Below are 22,437 nucleotides of genomic sequence, written 5' to 3'. Positions count from 1 at the left end.
TCAACAGATTGGCTTTTAAAATACACAAACAATTGATTTGTTTCTTTTAGGGATTTAGAGATTATTCCAGATGTATTAATCCACAGAAATGTTAAGAAAGGAAGAATGGTGAAATTAGCATGTTTTCTGTTTCCCCTTCCCTTCTGAAAAAGACCAGATGGTTTGCTGAGTGCTGCGTGTGAAGGGGCAAAGGGGGTCAGCTATTTCTTTCCTTTTGCTTTTTTATTATGAGGAGTAGGAGGATTGAAGTGTTTCCTCGTCAGCGTTTCATCTTTCGTTTCTGAAGCTTGTTGTAGACACTTAACTTGTACTAGTCCTATAATCGGTTTAGAGTATTGACCCTTACAGCCCAAGATTTCTATATTGGAGCTGTGTTGGAGCAGTGGTTAGAGGACAATTGCAGGCTACTTTGACTGATTAGTGACTGCGGGCAGTTTGAATCTCAGTGGCTCAAGGTTGACTCAGCCTTCCATCCTTCTAAGGTTGGTAAAACAAGGACCCAGATTGTTGGGGAAAATATGCTGACTCTGTAAACTGCTTACAGAGGCTGTGTGTTTAATAGAATAACAGATTTGGAAGGGACCTTGTAGGTCTTTTAGTCCAACACCCTGCCTAGGCAGGAAACACTACACCACTTCAGACAAATGTTTATCCAACATTTTCTTAAAAACTTCCAATGTTGGAGCATTCACAACTTCTGGAGGCAAGTTGTTCCACTGATTGATTGTTCTAATTGTCAGGAAATATCTCCTTAGTTCCAGGTTCCTTCTCTCCTTGATTAGTTTCCACCCATTGCTTCTTGCCCAGCCTCAGGTGCTTTGGAGAATAGCTTGACTCTCTCTTCTTTGTGGCAGCCCCTGAGATATTGGAACACTGCTATTTTCTTTATTTATTGATTAACCCTTGGGTCATATCAAAGTGCAGAGTTCCAGAAACAAATTAATACTAAAATTTGATAAAAGCAATTTAAAGTGGAATTGGATAAAATACAGTCTAAAATGAAATTGGAATAAAATACAATAGTTTGAGATATAGATGGAACACCGCTATCATGTCACCCCTAGTCCTTATTTTCCTCAAACTAGACCTACCAAATTCCAGCAACTGTTCTTTATATGTTTTAGCCTCCAGTCCCCTAATCATCTTTGTTGCTCTTCTCTGCACTCTTTCTAGAGTCTGTAAAGCAATGTGAAGTGATATACAATTCTAAATGCTATTGCTATTAGCCTAACTGTTTTAGCTGCTTAAAATCTCTAAATTATTAATTATATTGAAAAGTCTTTTGGATTGCTAGCCTAACATATTTTAATAATCTAGATTTATTGGTTATTAATTCTAGTTCCATTTTTTCCTTTCAAAATGTGTAATGCATACTATATGTTAGTGCTAGGAAGGGCTCAGTTTATTGGTTCACCTATAAAGTTGAAGTCATTGTGCTGTTCAGCAGCAACTTCCAAATCTGCAAGAAAGAATTGTGAGTCATTGTGTAAACCATGAGTGTTTCATGATTATCATTGATTAGAATAATTGACAATTGGGATTTGGAGATAAATTGAACTATGTTATTATAATATTCCAAGAATGTCTTTCAATGACTTTCAGACACAGAGGAGCACACACAATCATTTGTAAAACTAGATAATTTTAATGAAATCATTGTTTGAAAGAATTCAAAGCAGCAAGGATTATTCTCATGTTTTTTAAAGCTTCTCTAATCCAGATTCCATCAGACATTCATGTAGAAGATTAATGGCTTTTCCATGTCTTGATCAGAAGCCTTTCCCTTAGCTGTTGGAAAAATGGTTGGAAATAATTTAAAATATATTGATATGATGCAATCATTCAAATATTTTTTGGTTTTTTTCCCCTGCAGATATAACTACAAAATATCATACACTACAACCTTTTTACATTGTTTCTATGAATGGATCTAAAAACTCCTAATCCATCAGGGTTGGTTCATGAAGTCACCTTATTCCTTTTTCTGCAGCCTCAAGTTCACATGTTAAATATTATGGCACATTGTCCCTCTGTTCCACTCATAGTTTTATATGGGTAATAAAGAGGCTATGGGTCTCCATAGACCATTTTGCTTCCAGTGTTAATGGAAAGGAAGTCCATATTCTCATCATTTTTCTTCTTCCTCCAAATGCATTCTTCTTTTCTAATAGTATAATTCCTATTAAATCATGCCAGCAATATCTGAAAATATTTCAGATTTCTTTTCTATTCATCAATGTTTCAAGTACACTCAAACCATTGTCACAGTGCTTCCTTTCAGAGGCAATTTCTCATGGGGTGAGAAATTGGTGTATGTTGTATATCTGTGTGTGTGTGTGTGTGTCTGTCTGTCTGTCTGTCTGTCTGTCTGTCTATGTGTGTGTGTGTTTGTTTGGTTCTCAGTGATATTCATCTCTAGAGTCAAAAGGTAAAGTACATTATAATGGGGAGTATAAGGATAATTAGTCCCAAGTCTAAAAATCCTGGGCATATTGTCACCCTGTTAAGAGTTGCCCAGATATTAACAGACGAGAAATTGATAAAGAAAATATATTGTTATTTTTTAGCTATTAAACTTGAAAGTGAGTTGGTAAAGGTGACAATGATTGTTTGGGCTAAAATTTTTTGGATATGCAATAGAATTAGATAAATGGCAAAAACTATGGGATAGAAATGCTAAATTGACTATGTCAATTACATATAAAGAAAATTTGTATATAATGTTTTATAGATGGCACTGGCAAAACTGTCAAAATGTATAAAGATAGATCTGCTAAATGATGGAAGTGCAATCAAACACCTGATTCATGCTATCATATGTGCCCAAAATATATGCCCAAAAACTAAAAAAATATTGAATGAAAATACATACTTGGTTGGAAAAAATGATAAAGCAGCATTTCTATTGGGCATTTAACCAGAAAAATAAGATCAAAGGACTATATATTTGGTTTTACGTGTTTTAACTGCAGCCAGAATTGTATTTACACAACAATGGAGGAATGGTGAGATCCTGACAGATTAGAGTGTAATTAAGAAAATATTAGAATGTGCAGAAATGGATAGACTAACACTTACTATTAAGGATAAAGACGAAACTGATTTTTTTTTAATATGGGACTTATTTTATCAATGGTTAGATAACAGAAACAAATTAGAAATGGGGAGACATATAAAGAGGAAATGTTAAAATGGAGAGTTGTTAAAGTAGATAATGTTAAATATTATTGTTATTATATTATCAATGCTACTGTGATGAATACTATTGCAAACATTTTGATTATGACTTCTTAAAAACAATTGTACCCAGATCACACATTGTTTGATGGAAATTGAATTTTTATGTCATATAAATAAAATGGGAGGTGGAGGTGGGTGGTGGAAAAGAGTTACCCAAAATCACACTTGTGACATCCCAGTAAAAGAGGCACCCACTCATTCAGTGAAGTTATATACCTTGAAGAGGCCTTCGCAAGTTCAATGTCTGTTGCAACTGGATTTAAATTTGCATGGAAGGCAATGCTCATCTGGTGGACACACAAAGGCTTGCTTAGTGTAGTCCGATATATGCTTCTGTTATAAGGACTTTGTGGAAGCTGCTCCAAGAAAGTGGAGATTATTTTAGCCACTCATTTTAGCCACATGAGTTTGACACTAAAGAGGTATATGTTTATGAGGAGAACTGGCATGGACATAACATGGAAAAATTTGTCTGATTCTAATTATGAGACAAAATGAAATAAATGCTATGAATATTTCAGTTTCTGCATCTTACCCTTTGCAGCAAGGCTCATTGACGTGACAAAGTCCTATCTTCTTTTCAGAGCCATTACACGATCCCTTTCTGCAAGTTCCTTTAGCTTTAATGCATGATCTCGATTCCTTTATCATGTCTGCTTCCCCTGGAGAAGGAAGAGAAAGATAAGCTAATCATACCCTTTTCAAAGTTTGTAGATCTGAATTCCTAGGAAAAGTGTAGTTACTAAATAGTATTGTTTTAGGAAGAACACTTATAGAAAATAACTCCTTATTAAAAAATAAAAAATAGAATATATAATTTTTCCAGACAATATTTTAACTAGAATCTTAGATTCTTTACATGATGTTTAAGAAGTTGGTTATTTATTTACTTTCTGGTTAAAACATTTGAGTATCGGTTCCCAGTCTTGGAAAAATATACAGAAAACTTCCAAGAATATAGTAGGTTAAAGCAGTTTATAAAACCAACCCTAGAGTATTGAATAAAGCATGCAAAATAAAGTATCTAATTTCTTGTTTAGTTTGGTAGGTCTATTTGGATTAAATAAACGTTTATTTCTGAAGTGCCTGATGCTTCAACATTAATGATAGTATAAAAGTTTCATCGCAATTGACTTACCCAGATCAGAAAGAATCAAAAAGGTGAAGAAAAGGAGGACACACCAAGGCTTCATAGTTATGGCGAGTTCAAAGCAACTGCTTAAGTCTTCTCTAGTCCAGTCACCAAAAGTAGCCTAGAAGGTCTGTTCCATTCTGCCTTTTAAATCATCATCATGGGATGTACCTTTAATTACAAATGTAAATATTAATGAGATGAAGCCAGAGGAACAATTGGATTGGTTGTTTCTTTCTCTGTATCTTTATGTTAATTGGAAGAGGTGGTATTTTCCTTAAATGGTCAGTTTCCATGACTGGAGATGGTTATTGGCTTATTTCTGCTGTTAAAAAAAAAAGAGTGGTTTAATAGCCAAGTAAATCTCCCCCCCCCCCCCATAATAGCCATAATCCAGCTGTTAGTTATCATGGTTAAAGATTGTCTGATTACCTTTCTGACCAGGATACCTATCATGACCAGAATATTTCCAAATTGGATTATGGTATCCATTGTAAGGGAATTTCCACTGAAGAGTATTTCCTTTCTTTAGTTTATTAATAAGATTTCTGGAAAACAGAATGTTGAAACTGACTGCGGTACAAAGAGGAAAGAAATCAACACTTTTATCCCATTGGCTTCTTTTTTATTGATGTGCATAAAATATTGATGCTTCATTTCACAGTCTCAAACAATTATTTTTTAAATACATCCAGAATTGCTCACAGTTGTGTTTGAAAATTACTCTAATTGTTCTCTTGTATGTGGTATCCTAGGCAAGGGGAGATAAAATTAATTTGACCACCTCTCATCCGTTACTTTTTGGTTCTAAAACCACCATGAATTCTCTTTCCTTCCCTCCCCTCTTTTGTATGAGGAACATGGCTTAATTAATTCTTTTTTCATTATGGAAGGTGAAAGATAGTAAGATGGTTTGTGTTGTACCAAAGATGTCTCTTTCCTTGGCACAGTACAGCACCGCATTCCTGTCCATTCAAAAGTTATGGCCTAACTATTCTCCAAGGCACCTGAGGGTAGAACAAGAAGCAATGGGTGGAAACTAATCAAGGAGAGAAGCAACTTAGAACTGAGGAGAAATTTCCTGACAGTTAGAACAATTAATCAGTGGAACAGCTTGCTTCCAGAAGTTGTGAATGCCCAAACACTGGAAGTCTTTAAGAAGATGCTGGATAGCCATTTGTCTGAAATGGTATAGGGTTTCCTGCCTAGGCAGGGGGTTGGACTAGAAGACCTCCAAGGTCCCTTCCAACTCTACTATTGTATTGTATTGTAAACTCCACCCAAGTACTTATGACACAGTCCTGAAATTACAAATGTTGCAGCATCATGGTAGTTGTTCACACTTACAAATGACCGCAGAGGCTCTGCAACATTCACCCTGCCTATTCTCCACCATTCCCTGCCAGGTCTCTATAGTCACTAGGCCTTTGGATACTCTCCTTGCAAAGATCCAGGGAATCTTCCGTTTCTTGGCCTCTTTGCGCTTCAAGCCTTCAGTGCATTTGTAGAAACAGGAGGCCTGAAGTATTGCAAGATCACATGGGATCAGTAGCGTGAGAGCTCATGCTACTGATCTTGCCCTGAGTTGCTTTAGGCCTCTGTTCTCTGCAATTGGAGGCCTGGAGCAAAAGTCTTTGCAAATGGAGGGAAGGCCTGAAGCACCAAAGCCTTCCTTCCATTTGCAAAGGCTTTTGCAAATTTGCAAAAATCCTTTGCCATTGAGAATGGAAGATGGGAGAGGTGCGCCCGTTGCTCCGGCCTCCGTTCTCTTTCTCAAAGGCCTCCTCACACCCTTTGCTGATGAGAACAGAGGCCCAGAGGGATGCAGGCAGCCGGCTGGGCCTCTGTTCTCATCGGCAAATTGTCTGAAGAGGACTTTGCTGAAGAAAATGGAGGCCTAGAGGGCCCATCTCCCCACCCACAAAACACACTCATAACAATCACATTCACAGTTCCCCCGCCTCGCTTCTCTCAAATCCTAGTGCCACACATGTGCCAGAGGTGGCATACAGAGCCCTCTCTGTGGGCACATGCATCGTCACCAGCTGCTCTTCCTGGTTCTGTCTTGTGCATGTGCACCAAACAGGTGCTCTCTTCTGGATTCTCTTCATGTGAAGACCAGATGACCAGTGTACATGTGTGCACCAGAACCCAGAAGAGAGCAGCTGGCCGGCACTCATGAGCATAATGGAACCTGAAAGAGCAGGTGGCCACTGCATGCATGCGTATTAGCCAGCTGTTTGCTTCTGGGTTCCGGTGCTCTGTCATGCGCATACCCACATTACGTGCCGTGCACGCTCTACTCGGTGCCAAAAAGGTTAACCATCACTGTCCTAGTCTATCATAGACTGTTACTGTAAGACCATTATTTCCTAATAATTCCAAATTAAGTAATGGAATTACATTAGAAATTGGTGAACCCTTGAAAACTGGTGGGTAATATTGGTCTCTAAGTTCCTTAAATAGACATTATTCATTAGGATACTGGAAACATTTTCTGGGAACTCACAGCAGTTTAATAAGCATAGTTGCTTATTTTTCTTTACTGAGCACTCTTCAAAATAATTGTGTTTTTCCTTAAACCCATCAACAGATTAGCTTTTAAAATACACAAACAATTGATTTGTTTCCTTTAGGGCAGGGGTGGCGAACACTCGGCTCGCGAGCCGCATGCGGCTCCCGGCCAAAATAAATGAGGCTCTTTGCCTCTTATCATTATTTAGTATACTGTGGCTCGGATCGCGCGCTCCCTTTCGGAAGCTGGGGAGGTCCTTTGCAGGCAGTTAGAATGGGCCGCCTGCAAAGGACTTCCCCAGACTTGCTTTGAGGAGCACAGGGCGACTGAGGCTAGTTGTGAAGCCCCAAAGCCCCCACCGCCACCGGAAGAACTGCTGCCACCTCCTCCTCATCCTCCTCTAACAGGCAGCACTGCCGGATTTGCCGCCCGGCGCTGCGGCTGAGATGAAGCCGCCAAAGCTCCAGCCGGCATCTCCGCACGTGGCAGCGGCGCCTCCCCTCCGCTCGGAGCAGCTGCGCTCAGTCAGCGCTGGGTTACCCCTGCCCCTTCCTCCTCCTCCGCCGTGCTTTTGAGGAGCCATGAGGCTGCAGGAGCCAGTAGGAAGGCGGGGGGGAGCAGGGGAAAAAAAGCCTCATGGCTCCTCAAAAGCACGGAGGAGGGGGAGGGGACAGAGGTAACCCAGCGCTGAGCTCAGGAGCATATCTGGTGATTCTGTTGGAGGAGGAGGAGGAGGAGGTAGCAGCAGTTATTCTGGTGGCAACTCGTACTCGTCGGCATCTTCAGCAGAAGCCCTGCCCACAATGAAAGCAAAGATGGAGCAGATCCACGCAGATGACGTCGCTGCAACATGACTGGAGGAGGAATTCTGGGAGTTGAAGTCCACAAGTATTAAAGCTGTCAGGTTTGAAGACCCCTGGGGGTTTTTTTCCCTAAAGGGTTAGGGTTGCAATGGTCTTGTAACTTGACAGCTTTAAGAGTTGCGTGCTTCAAATGCCAGAGTTTCTGAGCCAACATTTTGGTTGCTAAGCAGGAGCGTTGTTAAGTGATACTGATATTATATAACACTTTGAATTAAGCGGGTACCTTGAAGAAACATAACTTTGAGTTTCAAATAATACTGATTTCGTTGTTGTCTTAGGTGACATCTGTGAAAAAAATGCGGGTGCTCAGGCATGAAAATGTGCCGCTCAAACACTATACTTTTCTGCTCACATCGGAAAAAAAATAGAGGGAACATTGCTTCCGGGTCTGTTTTGGCAGGTCACTGCGTGGTGTGGCTCTCTGACTCTCACAGTTTAAAATTTTGGCTCTTTTTGTCGAACTTGTTCGCCACCCCTGCTTTAGGGATTTAGAGATTATTCCAGATGTATTAATCCACAGAAATGTTAAGAAAGGAAGAATGGTGAAATTAGCATGTTTTCTGTTTCCCCTTCTCTTCTGAAAAAGACCAGCTGGTTTGCTGAGTGCTGCGTGTGAAGGGGCAAAGGGGGTCAGCTGTTTCTTTGCTTTTGCTTTTTTATTATGAGGAGTAGGAGGATTGAAGGATTTTCTATTGCTCCAAGAACATCTCCTTTAGCATATCATTTCTAGATATGCTAAAGGAGGCATCTTATGCAATGGTGATTCACCTCCATTCCAGTAACTGATTTAACAGGCAACTGTGGTTTACAATCCCAGATCGGCTGCTCTTGGTTGCCCCTCACTGATATCAAGGTCCTCATAAATTTTATGCAGAAATTAAGGCTTGGTGCATTTCCAAATTGTCTCTTGGACATATTACACATATTTGTGGCAAGTTGGACAACAGCACATAAATACATTATATGGGATAGAGGAGAGTGGAAGGTGGGCAATTTATTTTATTTTCTTATAGTCTAGAATTGTTAGGACCAAAATCCTCTTTTGTTCAGCATTTGAAGCATATTGGACAGTGGTGGGTTGTCAATTTTTTTTACTACCAGTTCTGGCACACTCCCACATATGGGCAGAAGCATCCGGGTGGGTAGGCAGAGCCTCCTGCTGCCGCTACTCCTAGTTTGCCTGATCTGGGCCGAGCCAGCAGCAACCCACCTCTGATATTGGAGTAAAATACTTAGAGCCTTCTTACACTTTTCTATTAGTCAGCTAGAGGAAGAAAACATATTGTAGTCATGTTGGCTGTATAATTGCAGCCAGCATCCAAAAAGCTTATCATCTCCTGGGTGATCTGTTTGTCTAATAGCCCAAATCAGAGTGGTTCATCATAAAAGCTAAATGGAGCAAGTAGGTACACAGGCTTCTGAACATGAGTGGTTAGGGGAAGAGTAATTGTTCCCACCCATTGCACAGCTCATATATCTCAAAACATTCGCTTGGTCCCTAATTGTCCTCAGGATTAGAGGAGCCTTTCATCCCATTCTCTAGTATAAATTATGACTCACTGAACAATTATGAGGAAGACTTCTCCTGAAGCAGCTGATAAGAGGTAATGATTTTTGAATGAAGAAAAAGTATATGGAGTGCACTAGTCTGAAAACAATGGGAACATTGTGCATGGGATCACTGTCTTCTCAGACAAATAAGGTCCTAGGAAGGCAAGATGTTGCCTTGTGAAGGAAAGAAAATGCTGGAATTCCATGGTACTTTCTATGATTTTCCAAATGAGCCATTACAGCATTTCTTGACAATCACATACACAGTATCTGCAGCTAAAGAAGGAATTGGGTTAAGTTGCCTTTGACCCTGGCAATGTCAAGGGCTTCCAAGTTTGCTGATTCAAAGATCAGGGCCCACCAATACAAAATAGCCATAGGAATCAACAGTCACTGAGTCAAATGAATAGAGGAATGAACTTGAAGGAGAATTCATAATTAAGCTGCAGGGTGGTTTTATTCTCCTCAGCTCCCATTCTGAGATATAAAGTAGCATTCTGATTTTCTTGTCTACTTTGTTGCCTTAAAGAATATGCTTAATAAAGTTCCTCAACTTTAAATTCTGCCAGTCAATTTATTTGTTCACAACGAGTTATCCCTCATTTCAACAGAGTCTTCCTTATATTCAACTAAAAAGTAAATGATCATGTTTTTTTTAAACATAAAAGGAGCATAGCTGTTAAAGGGTTGCAATAATTTTTAACAATTTGCAATTCCATTCCATTCTAATGAACAACAAAAAAGTGGTGGTCATGGGTTTATTATCATAATTTCCATTGACAGGTGGCAAAAAAGTTATCACCCTGTTTTCTCCTGATTCATTCAGCAGAACTGGAAAGAGTCAGGACCCCAACCTCCAGAGTGGCTCAGGGACTGATTGCTCCTTTTAAAGCTGAAGATCTGGTTGTCTGAAGTGAGTTTAGAATTCATTGCACAGTCATTATATTCAGCCCTCCCTTTCAAAAAGAAATCTTCTTGTGATCTATCTAGGGCACTGAGAACTTGTGAACTATATATGTTTATGAATTTCATGCAATTCATGTTCATGGATTTACTTCTTTCCAGGACAGTTGATAAAAGAGCATTGATCTTCTTTGACAAAGTTACTCAGGTTTACCATCAGCGGAATAAAACCATCATCCTTTTTAGCATCAGACTGAGCAGTGAAAGCAGATACAATCAAATTAACTCAAAAACACAACAATACAAACAGTCTATGTTGTATTTTTACTGTTTATTAGACCTTCTGTTTTTCATTTTGGGAACGAGTCTGATTATGGTGATTTGGACAAAAACTTCCTTCAAAGTCTTACAAACATAAAATGTACTGCCATTAAATGTTTGCAATATTTTTGGAGAGATGGTAAATGCATAGAAATCATAAACTGTTTCTGTTATTTTGCCTCCTGCCATGCCTTCAAGGCATTCAGGTAAATGATGATGGTGCTTCAGATCAGGCCTAAAAGATTGGAAGTTGTTTGTTATTATTAGAAAATACATTAATACTGAACTATGCAAACATCCCACGCTTGTTTTTGTTTGTTGAAATCTTATTTTAAGACCAGGTGAACCAGAAAAGAACATGACCAGTCTGGGCATTGCTCTTCTGATCTCACCCAATAACTTTGATTTTAATGTTCCATTAAAGGATTTGAGATGGAATACCATATAATGCTTCCTCTAAAAGTTGAGATCAATACACCAACATTAGTATTTTTTAGGATATAGTGAACAAATGCTCCTAAGATTTCTACACATTGGAAAAATGCTCTATCTATCATCTATCTATCTATCTATCTATCTATCTATCTATCTATCTATCTATCTATCTATCATCTATCTATCTATCTATCTATCTATCTATCTATCATCATCTTATCTCTTTCTCTCTCTCTCTCTCTCTCTCTCTGTGTGTGTGTGTGTGTGTGTGTGTGTGTGTATGCATCAGAACTACCACCGACTTCCGCTCCTTCCGACAAAAACTAAAGACTCACCTGTTTCGATTAGCCGGCTTGGCACACTCATAGTTTTATTTTTACCTCCTGGCAGATATTTTTAATTGGAATTTCTGGGGAACTATTTTAAATTTAATTCTTTGGGGTATTTTTAGGGGTCATTTTTTAAATATTGTATTTTAAATGCTTTACTTAATGTACAGTTTTTATAACCTCCTCCATGTAAGCATTTAATTATTTAAGTATTTAAATATTTAAGTATTTGTTTATTTATGTATTCTTTTTATGTATTCCATCGACTGTACACCGCCCCGAGTCCCTTTTGGGAGAGGGGGCGATCTAGAAATATGAATAAAAGTAAAGTAAAGTAAAGTAAAGTGTATATATATAGCAAATGCATTTCAGAATTAGGATGACCAAATGTATTATGTTAGGTAAATTCTTAGAAAAATGAGTAAAGGTGCATTGGGTGGCTTCTTTTGTATGTCCACCATAACATCTTTCTCTTTATCATTCTTCTCCCCTATCATTTTGAAATCAACTTTCAGATCAGTCTCAATCTTGTCCAGAAAAACCATGCTCCTCTTTCATAGGATTTTAAAACACTGTTTATTTAGAATCAGACACTTTGGGACCATTATTCAAAACCATATGTCAGTATGTCTAAATGTTAAAGTATTGTGCTTCAGTTTTATCAGTAAGTTAATTTTAAGTGTTCCCCTTTAATTGCAACCTGTAATTCCTTCTGGTTTCCACCTATCAAGGTTTTTTTTTGGGGGGGGGGGTTGTAAAAAAAAGATCAAAACAAAAGCTTTTTCCTTTGAAAAAAATGATTAACTTCATGGAAATTTCATTTCCACAGCAGTAATGTGTCCCAGATTTTTTAAAATACATTCTTTAAGATATCCAGTTGGAGATTTCTAGATTGAAAAATTGTTGTGGTATAATGCACAAGGAGAAGGAGCAATTCCTGATGTCCTGCCAGCTTTCCCATTGACCTTCTTAATGGGAAGCTGGAAGAGAGCATTGGAAACCAACCAATCTACCTACCTACCTACCTACCTACCTACTTACCTTCCTTCCTTCCTTCCTTCCTTCCTTCCTTCCTTCCTTCCTTCCTTCCTTCCTTCCTTCCCCCCTCCCTCCCTCCTTTTTCCTTCACCCCTCTCTTTCTGTATTAGCCTATTAACTACTTTCCTTGCTTTAAATCTCTAAGTTAATTAGTAGTTATGTTGATGATAAGCATGTCTTGCACATTGTTAGTCAAAGTGATTTGAATAATTTAGATTGATTGATTATTAATTCTCTATTTTTGCACCTTTGAGAAAGGGGTAACACATATTGTATATCTGTGCCAGTTTATTGTGCTATGTTCACCTATAGAGTTGAAGTCATTGTGCTGTTCAGCAGCAACTTGGAAAACCACAATAAGGAAGCTGGTGCTACTCAGATCATATCTAACCAGAATGATTTTGACCACAATTATGAGTCATTGTATAAACCATGATTATCATTAATTAACATCTTTCAGGGCTTTACCCTTTGGACAAATATTGGATTTTGCTCAATATTCCAAGAATATCTTCCAATGATGTTCAGACACAAAAGACCACATACAATCATTTTAAATCCAGATTATTTTAATAAGAATAATTGTTTGAAAGTATTCAAATCAGCAAGGATATTTCTTATGTTTTTAAAGCTTTTATAGTCCAGATTCCATGAGGCATTCATATAGAAGAAAATAGTTTTTTCATGTCTTTATCAGATAGTTTTCCATCGCCCTTCCTAAATGTTTGGAAATAATTTGAAATATATTAGTATATTAGTATAATCATTCAATTATTTTTTATCTTTCTGCAGATAGTAACCCACAAAATATCATTCAGTGCAACCTCTGTACATGGTTTCTACTTGGAAAGAGAGGAGGATATGAATAGATCTAATAACTCTTATTTATCATGTTGGTTTATTTTGTAGGTTCCTCTGGTTAATATTATGGCACATTGTCCCTCCTTTCCACCCACAGTTTTAAATCCATGAGTCTCCATAGACCATTTTGCTTCCAGTATTAATGTAATGGAAGTCTATGTCCTCATCATTTTTTTCCTTCCTCCAAATGCTTCCTTCTCTTCTAATTTCTGTTAACTAATGCCAACAAAATCTGAAAATATTTCACAGATAAATGTATACCTAGCTATTTGAAAGTGAAATCCCAGTGAGATAATTTGAGCATTTGAAAGTTTGACTTCTGATTTGACAGGTTTCAAATTTTCATGGAAGGCAATGCTTATCTGCTTGACACTTAAAGACTTCATACAATAAAATAATTGCTATGAATATTTCAATTTCTGCATCTTACATTAAGCAGCAAGGCATGTCACTTTTACAATTTCCTATCTTCTTGTAATTGCCAGAACATTTAGGGTGGCAAAAACCTTTCTTTGTAATGCATTCTTTTATGCTGTCGGCTTCTCCTGGAAGAAAAAGAGAAATCAAACATCAAAACACATGTTTTTAAGAATTTGTAGATCTGTATTCCCAGGAAAAGTATAATAACTAACATGTATTGTTATAGGAAGAACACTTATAAAAAAGAGCTCCTTAGGGGAAAAAATTGGAAGATATATAGATTTTTTAAAGGTGAAATTCAAGTTAAAGAATTTGAGTATTACATCCCAGTTTTGAAAAGGTTACAGAAAGTTTCCAAAAAATAGGACGTCAAAACCATTTATAAAATCAACCCTAGAATATTGAATCAAGTATGCAAAATACAGTATCTGACTTCTTGTTCAGTTTGGTAGGTTCAGTTTGGATTAAATACATGTTTTTTTTCTGAAGTGTGTGGTGCTTCATCATAAAGGTTAGTATAAAGGTTTCACCAGAATTGACTTACCCAGATCAGAAAGAATTGCAAAGGTGAGGAAAAGAAGAACACACCAAAACTTCATGGTTATGGCAAGTTCAAGGCAGCTGGTTATTCTTCTCTAGTTCAGTCACCAAAAGAAGCTTAGAAGGTCTGTTCCATTCCATCTTTTAAATCATCATGATGGGATGTGCATATCATTACAAATGCAAATATTAATGACAGCAAGACAGAGGAACAATTGGATTGGTTGGTCTTTCTCTGTATCTCAATGTTAATTGGAAGAGGTTGTATTTTCCTTAAATGGCTAGTTTCCATGACTGGAGATGCTTATTGGCTTATTTCTGCTGTAAAAAAAAGAGTGGTCTAATAACCAAATTTATCTTTTACCCAATAGTAGCCACCCTCTAGCTTTTATGTATCCTGGATAAAGATTGTCTGATTACCTTTCTGCATTTCCTGGAAATTTATGGATTGAGTTTGTTGAAAACTGACTGCAAGGTATAAAGGAAAGAAATCAACACTTTTGTCGTGTGTGTGTGTGTGTGTGTGTGTGTGTTATAAATGATGTGCATAAAATACAGGTGCTTCTTTTCAAAGTCTTAAACAATTGTCCTTTTAAATATAGCCAGAATTGCTCTCAGTTGTGTTTATAAATTACACCAATTGCTCTCTTGTTGATGGTACCTGATACTTTAGGTTTGATGGACGTTTGGCGGTATAAAAATGGAGTAACAAAACACTTTACGTTCATTGGAAGGTAAAAGTGACACAACTCCTTATCTAGAATTGATATGATTTGCATTGCAAATAAACTTTACAAAACAACTAAACACACTTGGAATACTAAACACACCTAAACACACTTGGAATACTCTATTCAGTTTTAGTCGCCACGATATACAAAAGATGTGGAGAATCTAGAAAGAGTGCAGAGAAGAGCAACAAAGATGATTAGGGAACTGGAGACTAAAACATATGAAGAACGGTTGCAGGAACTGGGTATGTCTAGTTTAATGAAAAGAAGGACTAGGGGAGACATGATAGCAGTGTTCCAATATCTCAGGGGTTGCCACAAAGAAGAGGGAGTCAAACTATTCTCCAAGGCACCTGATGGTAGAACAAGAAGCAATGGGTGGAAACTAATCAAGGAGAGAAGCAACTTAGAACTGAGGAGAAACTTCCTGACAGTTAGAACAATTAATCAGTGGAACAACTTGTCTCCAGAATGCCCCAACACTGAAAGTCTTTAAGAAGATGTTGGATAGCCATTTGTCTGAAATGGTACAGGGTTTCCTGCCTAGGCAGGGGGTTGGACTAGAAGACCTCCAAGGTCCCTTCCAACTCTGCTATTGTATTGTATTGTATTATTCTTTTAAAAAAATTTTTGACCATATTCCAATGTCTTTACACCTTAAATTTGGTTTTCATTTTTTAAAATGGAGATTAAATGAGTCTGTTTTGCAGAGGCCACAGATTGTTAAAGAATATAATCAGCCACTATAAGACAATTTCAATAATAATTTAGGTAAGGGAACTAATTTCACAACAGTTTGGTATGCTTATAAAGCTGTGATACAAGGACATTTTATAGAATACAATACAGTAATCAAGAGGAAGATGGATAAAAAAAATGAAAAAGTGTTACAAGAAATTAAATTGAAGGAGAGGGAACTCCAGAACCCACTAGAAATTCTAACATACTTAATCAATTAAAACAATTGCAAGAATTAAATTCTTTTGTTTCTTTTGTTGACTGTTTCAGATATTGAAAATAAATGTAAGTATACAAAACAAGACTTTTTGAATATGCAAATAAAACAGGGAGGTGGTTGGCATATAAACTAAGAAAACAAAGAGAAAAGAAGATGATAACTAAGCTTCAAGAGGGGAATGAGTCTTACATGGATAACAAAAACATTTAAAGACTTTTTTGGAATTACTATATTAATTTATAAAGGATCAAGAAATCACTTTGGACAGAAGGGAAGAATATACGGTATATGAACTAAAAATCTTCCTAAACTTTCAGAAAACTACAAGCAAATTTTGAACACTCCAATAACAACCTTTGAAATAATAGAAGCAATTAAAAGAGCTAAGTCAAGCTAAACTCCAAGACCAGATTGCCTACGAAGTGGATTTTACAATTTTTTTGAAGATCAACTATTTCTTCCGATGAAGAACTTAAGAATTCCAGTCTACAGGAAAACCCTATGCTGGACTCTTGGAAGGATGCCTATTTTTTTAATACCCAAAGATGGATTGGATTTAATTTATATGAAAAATTACAGGCCAATTTCTTTCCTTAATAATTTTTACAAATTCTTTACATTTTTTAAAAAAACCTTAAAACGCTTTACAGGATTATATACATGAAGACCGGTGTGCTTTCTTAACTTAAAGACAACTAAAAGTTAATGTAAGAATAATTTTGACCATAACTGAATATTTACAACAGCGCAGTAATGAAGTGGTTGCATTAATTATTCTAGATACAGTGTAAGCATTTGACAACTTGAACTGGGCCTCTATGTTTAAAGTAGTGAAAAAAATGGATTTTGGATTAGATTTTATATAGGATCTGTAGTCCATCTGATAGCCCATCCAAAGTGGTTTAGCATGAAAGCTAAATGGAGCATATAGGCACATAGGCTTCTGAACATGAGTAGTCTAGAGAAGAATAATTGTTCCTACCCATTCCACAGCTCATATATCTCAAAACATTCATTTGCTCCCATGTAAATTGTCTTCAAAATTAGAGCATTCTCTAGTATAAGTTATGACTCACTGAACAATTAAGAGGAAGACGTTTCCACAAATAGCTGATAAGATGTAATGATTTTTGAATGAAGTAAAAGTATATGGAGTGCACTAGTCTGTAAAAATGAGAACACTGTGCATGGGATCACTGTCTTCTCAGAAAAATAAGGTCCTAGGAAGGCAAGATGTTGCCTTGTGAAGGAATGAAAATGCTACAATTCTACGGTACTTTCTATGATTTTCCAAATGAAAATTTTTATGAGTTTCCAAATTACAGCATTTCTTGACAATCACATACACAGTATCTGCAGCTAAAGAAGGAATTGGTTTAAATTGCCTTTGACCTTGCCAATGTCAAGGCCTTCCAACTTTGCTGATTCAAAGATCAGGGCCCACCAACACAAAATGGCCATAGGAATCAACAGTCACAGAGTCAAATGAATAGAGTAATGAACTTGAAGGAGAATCTATAACTTCATGGAAATTTCTATAGCTTCATGGAAATTTCAGTACTACAGCAGTAATATGTTCCAGATTTTTTAAAATACATTCTTTAAGATATGCAGTTGGAGATTTCTAGATTCAAAAATTGTGGTATAATGCACAAGGAGAAGGAGCAATTCCTGATGTCCTACCAGTTTTCACATTGACCTCCTTATGGGAAGCTGGAAGAGAGCATTGGAAACTAACCAATCTACCTACCTACCTACCTACCTACCTACCTACCTACCTACCTACCTACTTTCCTTCCTTCCTTCCTTCCTTCCTTCCTTCCTTCCTTCCTTCCTTCCTTCCTTCCTTCCTTCCTTCCTTCCTTCCTTCCCCTCTCCCCCTCTCCCTCCCTCCCTTTTTCTTCACCCCTCTCTTTCAGTATTAGCCTATTAACTACTTTCCTTGCTTTAAATCTCTGTTAATTAGTAGTTATGTTAATGATAAGCATGTCTTTCACATTGTTAGTCAAAGTGATTTGAATAATCTAGATTGATTGATTATTAATTCTCTATTTTTGCACCTTTGAAAGGGGTATCACATATTGTATATCTGTGCCAGTTTATTGTGCTATGTTCACCTATAGAGTTGAAGTCATTGTGCTGTTCAGCAGCAACTTGGAAAACCACAAGAAGGAAGCTGGGACTACTCAGATCATATCTAACCAGATTGATTTTGACCACAATTATGAGACATTGTATAAACCCTGATTATCATTGATTAAGATCTTTCGGGGCTTTACGCTTTGGACAAATATTGGATTTTGTTCAATATTTCAAGAATATCTTTCAATGATTTTCAGACACAGAAGACCACATAATCATTTGTAAAGCCAGTATTTTAATAAGAATAATTGTTTGAAAGCATTCAAAGCAGCAAGGATTTTTCTCATGTTTTTAAGGCTTCTATAATCCAGATTCCATCAGGCATTCATGTAGAAAATGATGGTTTTTCCATGTCTTGATCAAAAGTCTTTTCCTTAGCTGCTCCTGAATGGTTGGAAATAATTTGAAACATATTGGTATGGTGCAATCATTCAATTATTTTTTTAAAATCTTTCTGCGGATAGTAACCCACAAAATATCATTCTGTGCAACCTTTGGTTTCTACTTGGGAGTAAGGAGGATATGAATAGATCTAATAACTCATTTATCAGGTTGGTTTATGAAGTCACTTTATTCCTTTTTCTGCAGCCACAGGTTCCTCTGGTAAATATTATGGAACATTGTCCCTCCTTTACACCCACAGTTTTAAATCCAAGGGTGTCCATAGACCGTTTTGCTTCTAGTGTTAATATAATGGAGGTCCATGTTCTCATCACTTTTCTTCTTCCTCCAAATGGTTCCTTCTCTTCTAATGGTATACATAATTCCTATTAAATCATGCCAGCAATATCTGAAAATATTTCAGATTTCCTTTCCATTCATCACTGTTTGAAGTACACTCAAACCATTGTCACAGTGCTTCATTTCAGAGACAATTTCTCATGGGGAGAGAAATTGGTTTATGTTGCATCTCTATATGTATGTGTATGTCTCTCTCTATGAGTGTGTTTGGTTCTGTAGGAAGTTAGCACCCACCCCTCCCTCTCCTAGAAAAATGAAATATTTTAGGAAATATTAAAAAGGAAGAATATTATGTTTTCCTGGATGAGAAAAAGGAGAAACATGTTTTTAAAGACAAAACAGCTCCCTGAAGCTTCCTGCCCCCTTTTTTTGTCAATGGCCATTAAGGCCTGAGCCAGTCTATTCTACATAACAGAGATAGGATTAACCCTCTACCCAACACATGGCACTTGGGAAGATTGCATCAGCCAGCAGCTCAAACAAGATTGGGCTCTCAGGACAGCCTAGAAAATTAACGAAGACCCCCGCCCCCTGGAAGTCTGACAGCCAATGGGATATATTTCTTATAAAGGAACAGGAAACAGAGAGGTGGGGCCCAACAGTGGTTATAAAACTCAGGCTCTCTCAGCATCTCGGCCCTTTTCTGTTCAGGAGCTCAAGCCATGTGATCATGTCCACCATTAAACCATCTTTCCAAACAGCCTCCATGTTTCCAGTGTCTTTTTCCCCACTTGGAACTGAACCCAGATGGAGATTTCTACAGTTCTACAGAGTCTCTACAGAGACTCAACTTTAGAAAGCAAAGGACTTGATGATGGGGAGTGGAGGAATATTCAGTCCCAAGTCTAAAAATCCTGGGAATATTAAAACTAGTATGTTTAGATTTCGAGCAAACACTGATTTAATCATGCAAGGAATCCTTCCTTTCTTTTAGGCCATCTTGTTCAGTTGTGGTTAGCTTCATCTCCATTCTAATCTACTCTCTTTGTTTATTCATTCCTTTAGAGATAATCAAGTGCTAGCTTTCATGTGCAGATCTCAGGCTCAGATAACTGACTATGATTAAAGTACCATTTCAAATTTCTATTTTGGTACCCTTTTTATCTTGTAATCCTTCTTTAATTCCATTGCACACAAACACCAGTCATTCTGAAAATCCCTTTAGTTTGTAATTCCTGATAAAAGGAGGAGAAACTAGATCCATTCAATTACAATGCTATACCTGAGAGATTTCTCATTCTGCCTCTTCCAGGAGAGGAGAACATCTCTCCATTGAAGAATGGATGGCAGAAAGCAATCCCTCCCCCTTATAGTTGGAAGTCCTCTTAGAGGGATGCTCACCCTCTTCCCCCTTCACTGGAATTCAGACTGAAAAAAAATGTGAAAGTGGAAATCTCAGTGAGGCCTGGAAGGCTGAGTGTGTACTGTGAATGCCCTTTCCACATACCCCTTTCCAATTCTGCAAAAGAAGTTGCATTCAGTAAAAGCATGGAGAAAGGTGATTGAAGCCTCCAAATGCTCTGCATTTTGAAGGAAACCATTCAATTTCCTTTCCTCTGAGAGAAAAACAAATCTGATTTAGTTATTCTTCAGGGTGGACTTTGTGCTAAAATTTTCAGCTTTAAAATGTATTAAAATGTGTGTGTATATGTGTGTGTGTGTACGCGCACACACATGCATATATGAAAGTTGCAAAGAAATGAAATATTTTCCTCTATGTAGGAATGGGCGTGCCTCTGTATTTTAACTTTGAGGAATTGGATCAAAATTGACACTGGAAAAGAAATATTAAATATTAAAGAAATATATTAAAATTCTTGTGAAGAATTGCATGAAACTGCATTTGTAAAAGAGACATCTCAGTAAAAGAGGCACCCACTCATGAAGTGTAGTTATCTAAATTGAAGAGGACTTCTCAAGCTTGATGTCTGAAGTGACAGGAGTTAAATTTGCATGGAAGGCAATGCTCATCTAGTGGACACATAACATAGTCCACTTCTGTTACAAGTGTGTTGCGGAGGCTACTCCAAGAAAGTGGAGCTTATTTTAGCCATTTGCATGATTAATTTGATCCTGAGGAGGTATAAGTTTATGAGGCGAACTGGCATGGATAGAACACGGAAAGATTTGTCCGATCCTAATTATGAGATAAAGTGAAATAAATGCTATGAATATTTCAGTTTCCGCATCTTATGCTTTGCAACAAGGCACATTGATGTGACATGCTCCTATCGTTTGGTGATTGGCAGGACATTCTGTTTTGCAAACTCCTTTACTTTTATTGCATTTTTTTACCATTTCTTATGTCTGATGCATTATCTGGAGATGGAACAGAAAGAAACTGATCATACACCCAAATAGCCCTTTTCAGAATTTGTAGATGTGTATTCCTAGTAAGAGTGTACAGGTAGTCCTCAGGTTATGACCATAAGTGGGCCCAAAATTTCTGTTGCTAAGTGAGACAGCTTCCCCATTGACTTTGCTTGCCAGAAGTTTGCAAAAGATGATCATGTGAGTCCAGGACACATCATAAATATGAGTCAGTTGCTGACAGTGATGGGCTGCACATTTTTTAACAACTGGTTCTCCGGCCTGGTAGGCGTGGCCGATTGGTCATGTGACTGGGTGGATGATGTCACTCATCACACCCAGCCTCACCTCCTGGCCACTCACCTCAAAGGCAGAAGTAGTATTCAGCCGGTTGGGGCTAATCCCACCACTGGCTGGCTCCACCCCCATTCATTTATTGGCCTGTATTTTGGCCGTTTTTTTCAGCCATTTTGGGGTCCATTTTCTGGCTCTTTCTCGGGCCATTTTCAGGCCACTTTTTCAGCTGTTTGTGGCCCCAAAACACCCTGAAAATGGCCTGAAAAACGGGCTGAAAAATGAACAAGGGCAGGGCCAGCCAGTGTTAGGATTTGCTGGTTCGCTGAACTATGCAGAATCTTAACTACTGGTGCAAACCGGCAGCAGCCCACCTCTGATTGCTGAGCATCTGAGTTGTGATCATGAAATCATGAGGATTCTGTAAAAATGATCAGTTTTAAGAAGAACACTTGTAAAATAGAGCCCCTTAGGAAAGAAATTGAAGATTTTTTTTCTAGACAAAACTTTAATCAGAACCTTAGATTATTTAGATGAAATTTAAGGAGTTTAGCTATTTATTTACTTTCTGATTTAAATGATTTGGGTATTGCTTTCCAGTCATACCATTTCAGACATGTGGCTGCCCAGTCTTTTCTTAAAAACCTCCAATGATGGAGCACCCAAAATTTCTGAAGGCTTCATTGTCCTCACTATTAGGAAGTTTCTCCTTAATTCCAGGTTGCTTCTCTCCTTGATTAGTTTCCACCCATTGTTTTCTTGTTCTGCCTTCTGATGCTTTGGAAAATAAATTGACCTCCTCTTCTTCGTGGCAGCCCCTCAAATTCTGGAATACTGCTATCATGTCATCCCTAGTCCTTCTTTTCTCTAGATTAGCAAATCCAAATCTTGCAACCATTCTTCATATGTTTTAATCTACAGGCCTTTATTTAATCATCTTAGTTGCTCTTCTTTGCACTTTTTCCAAACTCTCAACATCTTTATTGTAATGTGGTGACCAAAACTGGATGCAGTATTCCAGGTATGGCCTTACTAAGGCTTTATGGAGTGGTATTAATACTTCACATGATTTTGATTATATGCTTCTGTTTTATACAACCAAGGGTTGTGTTA

At 37.6% G+C, this 22,437-nt stretch overlaps 2 long non-coding RNA genes across 2 annotated transcripts; both read right to left on the bottom strand.

Annotated features, from left to right (window-relative positions):
* Positions 1-1,639: 1,639 nt before the first annotated feature.
* On the bottom strand, positions 1,640-4,603 carry LOC309387495. Its single transcript, XR_014174597.1, has 3 exons — positions 4,379-4,603; positions 3,776-3,902; positions 1,640-1,788 (listed from the first exon to the last, which is right to left on the bottom strand). It is a non-coding gene; the product is annotated as an uncharacterized lncRNA (long non-coding RNA).
* Positions 4,604-12,894: 8,291 nt separating this feature from the next.
* On the bottom strand, positions 12,895-14,305 carry LOC309388319. Its single transcript, XR_014174752.1, has 3 exons — positions 14,153-14,305; positions 13,619-13,733; positions 12,895-13,044 (listed from the first exon to the last, which is right to left on the bottom strand). It is a non-coding gene; the product is annotated as an uncharacterized lncRNA (long non-coding RNA).
* Positions 14,306-22,437: the final 8,132 nt, after the last annotated feature.

The sequence above is a fragment of the Natrix helvetica genome (assembly GCF_964273705.1).
Source record: "Natrix helvetica genome assembly, chromosome: 2".
Taxonomy (NCBI): Eukaryota; Metazoa; Chordata; class Lepidosauria; order Squamata; family Natricidae; genus Natrix; species Natrix helvetica.
Note: the sequence above shows the minus strand (reverse complement) of the source record. Positions and strands in the feature narration are given on the sequence as shown.